The sequence below is a fragment of the Nuphar pumila genome, chromosome 2 (assembly GCF_984573655.1).
Source record: "Nuphar pumila chromosome 2, dmNupPumi1.hap1.1, whole genome shotgun sequence".
NCBI lineage: Eukaryota > Viridiplantae > Streptophyta > Magnoliopsida > Nymphaeales > Nymphaeaceae > Nuphar > Nuphar pumila.
The window spans coordinates 102,907,093-102,913,269 of NC_143250.1; the positions used below are offsets into that span (position 1 = coordinate 102,907,093).

General features: G+C 42.8%; 1 long non-coding RNA gene across 1 annotated transcript; it reads left to right on the plus strand.

Annotated features, from left to right (window-relative positions):
* The first annotated feature begins 597 nt into the window (after positions 1–597).
* On the plus strand, positions 598–1,200 carry LOC149846472 (uncharacterized). The gene is made up of 3 exons (XR_016430529.1): positions 598–684; positions 789–870; positions 1,150–1,200. It is a non-coding gene; the product is annotated as an uncharacterized LOC149846472 (long non-coding RNA).
* The last annotated feature ends 4,977 nt before the right edge of the window (positions 1,201–6,177 follow it).

The window sequence follows — 6,177 nt, forward strand, 5'->3', positions numbered from 1 at the left end:
CAGCTTGCTTCAAGGGAGTTTATACACTTTGAAAGTATTTTTCTTTCACAATTTTGGGTTCTATTTATAACTACCATTGGATTGTCATTTCAACCGAAAAAAGCTGAACCATCCTGGCAACTCATGCGTTAAAGAGAGTGGGCCACTAACTCTTTAATGCATGGGTTCCAACGGTTGAAGCTTCATGGCCATAGTAGCCGTTACAGACCAACACTAACAGCCTGGTAGTCTCAATAATTATGATGACGCTTCTTAAACTATAAGGACACAGTGTAAAATATTTATTTATTTCGGTAGAGAACATCTATATTCTTATGATATAAACAGGGTAACTGGAGGTGGTTTGATTACCAAAAGGATATGTGCCCCATCACTTTCAAGCCCAAAGTTATCCAAAAGCACCCAAGGGGCTGGGGTTGAAAATACGGCTTATGAATTATATGTGGTAGAGCAAAGAGGTCGGTAAGAGCTGTTAAACTTGACTTTTAGAACCTAAAAGCCCCGTTGTCTAATCACCACTTTCCCTTATTCCTATTCTGACATTACCGTGCATTCCCAATGATCACCATGTTGATTTCTTGGGCTAAAAACAGGCTCCCCCAATTGAGGTCCAAGGGTGCAGCAATCAAGCAACTCCCTTCTTCAAGTACTCTTGCATCTGTGGAATCCCTAACTATGCCTGTGGTAATCTCTCTCTCTCTCTCTCTCTCTCTCTCTCTCTCTCTCTCTCTCTCTCTCTCTCTCTCTGTGTGTGTGAAATGATATATTGTATTGGGTTTGGAAAGCAGGAACAGGTGATTGTTTTGAGAGCAGATTTAAGGTGTGAAGAGGGAAGGCAAAGGGTGGCTCAAGTTCTATCAAGAATGGATGGTAACTCCTCTTTATTTTCTTGGTAAAGAAAAAACTCCTCTTTATTTATTAAGGAGATCCCCTCTGTTAGCCCCAAAGGGTTTGTCACAGTGGAGAGGGCCTTCGCCACTAGGGGGAGGTCAGGGTTCCATTCCCATGAGGGTCAGCCCCTTGCATTAATGAGGGCAAGGGATAAACCCTTGCTCAGCGAAGGACCTCCGGGGACTAAACCCGGGTCTTCTTATTAATGACACCCCTAATTGTGTCATCTTTTTTTTCTAAATAACGAATTATTCGCAGAGGATATTTGGTCGGTCATGATGGACTCCAGGGAGAAGACGGTGACCTTGAGTTGCAGCAGCAGAAGGAAAAACATAAGCACAGGCGGAAAATTGCAGTCCTTGCTACTTAAAAACTGCAAGGCTTTCACGGCCTGTCCTTCAATAAATGCTGAGTTTTAGCCAAGTTGTGCCTTCTAATATATTTAATAAGTGTGTGTGTGTGTGTGTAAGCTAAGCCAAGCTTTCCCTTTTCGTACTTGGCTTGGATAGCTAAATGAGTTCGCCAGTAGTTTGGCTCCTGGAACCCAAATTTCTAGCCAATTAGCTTCCCCTGATCATAGTCGGATTGGATACCTTAACAAGCTAGCTTGGCTCACCGAACTCAATTTTTGAGCCGAGCCTAAGAACGAGCTGCTCATCTTGTTTCTCAAAGCTAGGTGACAATGGTGATGTATTCTTATAAAACAGACCTCATTGTTGATGTGTAGAGTGCACAAGGAACACAACCTTCTGATGTGATGTGACCTTTGAGAAGGATGCCTCATTCCTACTATATGTGCCTTCCATGCATGCCATCCATTTCGTAAGTGGACGTGGGCGAGGAGTCGTATTCTTTCATTGGAATAGTTGAGGGATTCGGTGATCAAATGCGATGCATTACCAACTTGAATCTTGATTTTGGTGACTTGACCCTCTACCTTTTCTTAGTCAAAAGCCCCGAGTTTGGGTTGATTTTCTAGTGAAAAATCCAATTAGGCTGCAATTGGTTGATATACATCCGAACTGAATCTGACCGGTTCATGTGAAATTGCTTTGATCAATATCTCCCATTTTCCTAACTGCTAACTGAATGGTCATCTAACTGAAAGTAGCCCTATTAACTAAAATGAACATGAGAATTATGCTTAGCTGCTCACCTGGATCTGGCCAAGGTCAGTAGGTTTACCCGGTAACAGCCTATAAAACTGCATGCACCATTATTAACTAGAGAAGCGCTGTTAGGTGATCGGTCCCGAGTACTTTGTAAACTACACGCCACACCAAATACAGAAAATTTCTGCACGTGTATATGCAAACACAGAAAATCGGTGCGTGCGAAGGATAAAATCACTACATGCATAGTGATTCTTTCTGCATAAAGTACTCGGACACGATCACTGGGTCTGTTCCGTTAACAAGACATTGGTCTTTGTGATGAATAGTGATAGGATGGCTATGTGCAACATCTGAAACTCAACCCTGCATCATGGTATTGCCTTGCAGTGCAATCCGGGGTATTCAGGGCTTTCACAAAAACTGTGGAGATTTTGACCAGAGTATGACACAACTCTACTTTTTTTTTGAAAGGCAAGCTGGGGTTAGGCAGACCCCCACCAGTTATTATTCAATCATACCACTGGGGTTTTGAACCTGCAACGTCGCACCACAGGAAGACTTGCACTGACAGCTCCTACCAACCACGCGGAGCCCCTGTTGGTACACAACTCTACACTTGACAGCAGACCGTGGGACTGATTATGACCAGAAGTCTTAGGGTAAAAACAATCCCTCATCATCAGAATAGCCAAGAGTGCAAAATCAAAATTTTTTTTTTTACGGCAACTGGCAACTGAGAACTCGGTCACTTAATGGGCCTGCTCCCTGTAAAGGTAAAACTGCAGGTTGAGGACACGACCACCCAGTCTTACGTGCCAAAATAGTGATAAAGCAATGGCAGCTCCCATCCTTGCATCAGTGAGATTCGATCTTGGACCTTCAGCTTAATAGAAGACCCCGCTGAGTACATGGGTAACCCACGGTGTAAAATCAGTGACGGTTGGTTCTCATTATAAGAAAGGTTGTTTTGTCACGACTCATGATGCATGATATTCTTAGATTTTACACGCCCTAGAGGTCGTGAGGAATATGGATCAGGTGCAATTACATTTCACACATTCAGTGTGCCGCTGCCACACATCTGCTGTTGGGTGCCCCCTCTGTATCCCAAAGATGTGTGGCGCTCAGGTGCAGCGGCACATTTAGTATGTGCGATGTGATTGCACCTGATCCTGTCTCAGTAGTAGTGAGTAATGTTGTGGGCTAGTTTTTTCTTCATAAGGAATGGGGAAACCACCCCAAACAGAAACCTAGTTGTGCTGACCATGTGTGCTTGTTCCGGCAAATTAAACCCGTGGCACACCCCTTGCCCAAAGAGTTGCTTTGCCTTAATGCAAAGAGGTGATGCCCATGGGAATGGAACCTAGACAGCCTGCCTCGCGGCCTAGGCTCACCAAACCCCTTAGGGCATGTTGACATGATTATGATATGACTTTTTTTTTATGACGTGGAGTTACTCTTGGTCAGTGTTAAGTCTTAAATGACCATTTTAACCCTTTGTTTCTTAAAATGGTCCAATCTTTCTTTCAGCAAATAAGCAATTTAGTTGGATAAAATTGTGATTGTAAATAACAAATTGACGCTAACATGGACAGAGAGAAGTAGGGATGGCAATGGACCCGGGCGGGGGAGGGGGACAGGGTCCATCCCCGCATGGGGATGAATTTTAACCTCCACCTTGCCTTCATCCCTGTTTCATGTCCTTCATCCGTTCAAACGGGGATGAGGCAAGGTAGGGCCCGTTTCCCCCTAGCCTATTGCCATGCTTTAGGAGGACAGGGGGTGGGGTGGGGTGGGGTGGGAAAAAGTGTAAGTCCATCTCTGCCTCCATCCCTGAACGGGGATGGATTTTAACCTTTGTCCCTGCCTTCATCCCCGTTTTATACCCTTGATCTCCGGTCCAAACGGGGCAAGGCGGGCCGGGCCCCGCTTTCCCCCGGTCCACTGCCATTCCTAGAGAGAAGCCTAAACGGCTAATCGATCAATTCTTGAAAAATAAGGTGTTTTTTTTTTAATATTTGAAACCTAAGGACAATAAACATAAATCCGCTATAGGTTAGGCTCTATATGTAAATTGACCAAAAAAAAGACACTTAGTATTGTGTACCCATAAATGCGTGCAAGCTTTCTTTTGGATCAGATTGTGGAAGAAACACTTGGATAAATTTGAGAGCCTCGGGTGTCAGACCCGAGGATCTAACGTGGAGACGCTAATGTGGTGTGGGCCGGGTGCCCAGATCCAAAGTTCTCATATCTCAGATCCACGCTTTTTGAGAAATGCGAAATTCCCTTAAATTCACGATTCGAGATCCTCGTTTCTCAAACCCGAGGATATGCATCCGATTTGAGAACCAAGAATGTTGTCAGTATCGGTATGGGCCCTGTATCCTTTGGCCAACGATTCAGGTGAATCAGCTGATACCGATACTCAAGTGAATGGTTTTGAATCTGCCAAAAAAAATTAAAAATATTACATATCAATCAGAACATGACACGTGTTAAAGCTATTAAAACAATATTAAAAAACAAATTTAAGTATTTTATTATATTTATTAAAAATAGCCAACTCATCGTATCGATTTTCTACCAATACGATACTGACAACATCTCAAATGCGCTTAGGGATGGCAGTGGATAGGGGGGAAAACGGGCATGGAGACTGAGATAAAGGCAGGGATGAAGGTTAAAATCAAAACTTGTGCGGGATGGACTTAAGCTTTCCCTCGTCCTGCCCCATCCCTGATCAACGTTAGTAAAATAACTAAAATGCCTTTAAGGATGGCAATGGACCGAGGAGAAACGGGCCCCACCCAGCCTCATTCCATTTGGACCGGGGATGGAGGCAAGGATGAAGATTACAATCAAAACTCGTGCGGGGATGGACTTACGCTTTTCCCTGCCCAGTCCTGTCCCTGATGATCAACATAAAACTAAAATGCCTTTAGGAATGACACTGGACCAAAGAGAAATGGGACTCCACCCTGCCTCGCCCCGTTTAGACCTGGATGGGGGACATGAAACGAGGATGGAGGTTAAATTCAAAATCTGTGGCAGGATGGAGGGCGGAATTTTGAGACGGGGTGGTCCACTGTCAACCCTAAATGCGCCTTTAAGAATAAAAAGTGTTTGCACATAATGTGGGCAATCCCCATATATATATATATATATATTGTTGCTTTGAACAATCTTTTTTTCCCTGTTTCACGGCGGGAGAGCGAGCCACTTTTCCTATTTACGGGCACTGACCAGAGTGACCTGACTTTTTTTATAAAAGCACCCGCGGTTATGTCACATTAACACGATACGAGCACGGTGACAAATGTGCGATTCTTATGAAATTAGGACAGTTAGCAGCAAAATTTTGAATATCTGAATTATACGAGATATATTTCATTTTACTTTTATGTATAAAGATGTACTGAGAATATTATGAAGATTAAAAAAAATTAAGTAAAAATATACTAAGTGATCTTTCAGCTCAAGATGATTGAAAAAAAAAGCAACATAAAAAATATGCTCAAGCTGAAGGAGATTGGTTTTGCCAAGAAGTGGAGGATGGTGAGGCATCAGACAAGATATGAAAATGATGGGTTGTTAGGCGGTGTTTGATCGCGCATCCCACCGAATGCTGCCGACTCACGAAATGATCGAACGCTGGATGCAGGGATGTGCATTCATGATGTCACCGTTACGAAGAGAATGGAACAAGATAAACAATTATTTAAAAAAAAACCAGGAAGAAGGGAGGTCTAACCGTAAACCAACCCCCTCTCTCTCTCTCTCTCATGTGTAGGAGGCCAAAAGCAAGGCAAAAACCTACAACATGAAGTCAGCTCATAAATTGCATTACATTTCATTCTTTCACAAAATAAAATCGTTAATGCATTGCATTCATTTCATTATTTTACAAAAAGAAGTTGCTCATACATTGTATTGGGAGAAAACATCATCATCATCTAACACATCTTAGAAATTTTCAGAGTTCATTAGAGCGAAGGCTCCTCATCGATTTTACATCATCTTTCACGTTTTCTATGATGAGAACAAATTTTTATTTGATCAACTTTTGCACTCACGAACAACTCGCATATTTTTTGGTTTTCTATCTCACTCATACCATAAGATCTCACCGTTGATGCTTTATTGAAAAAACTCATTGTCGATGAAGTAC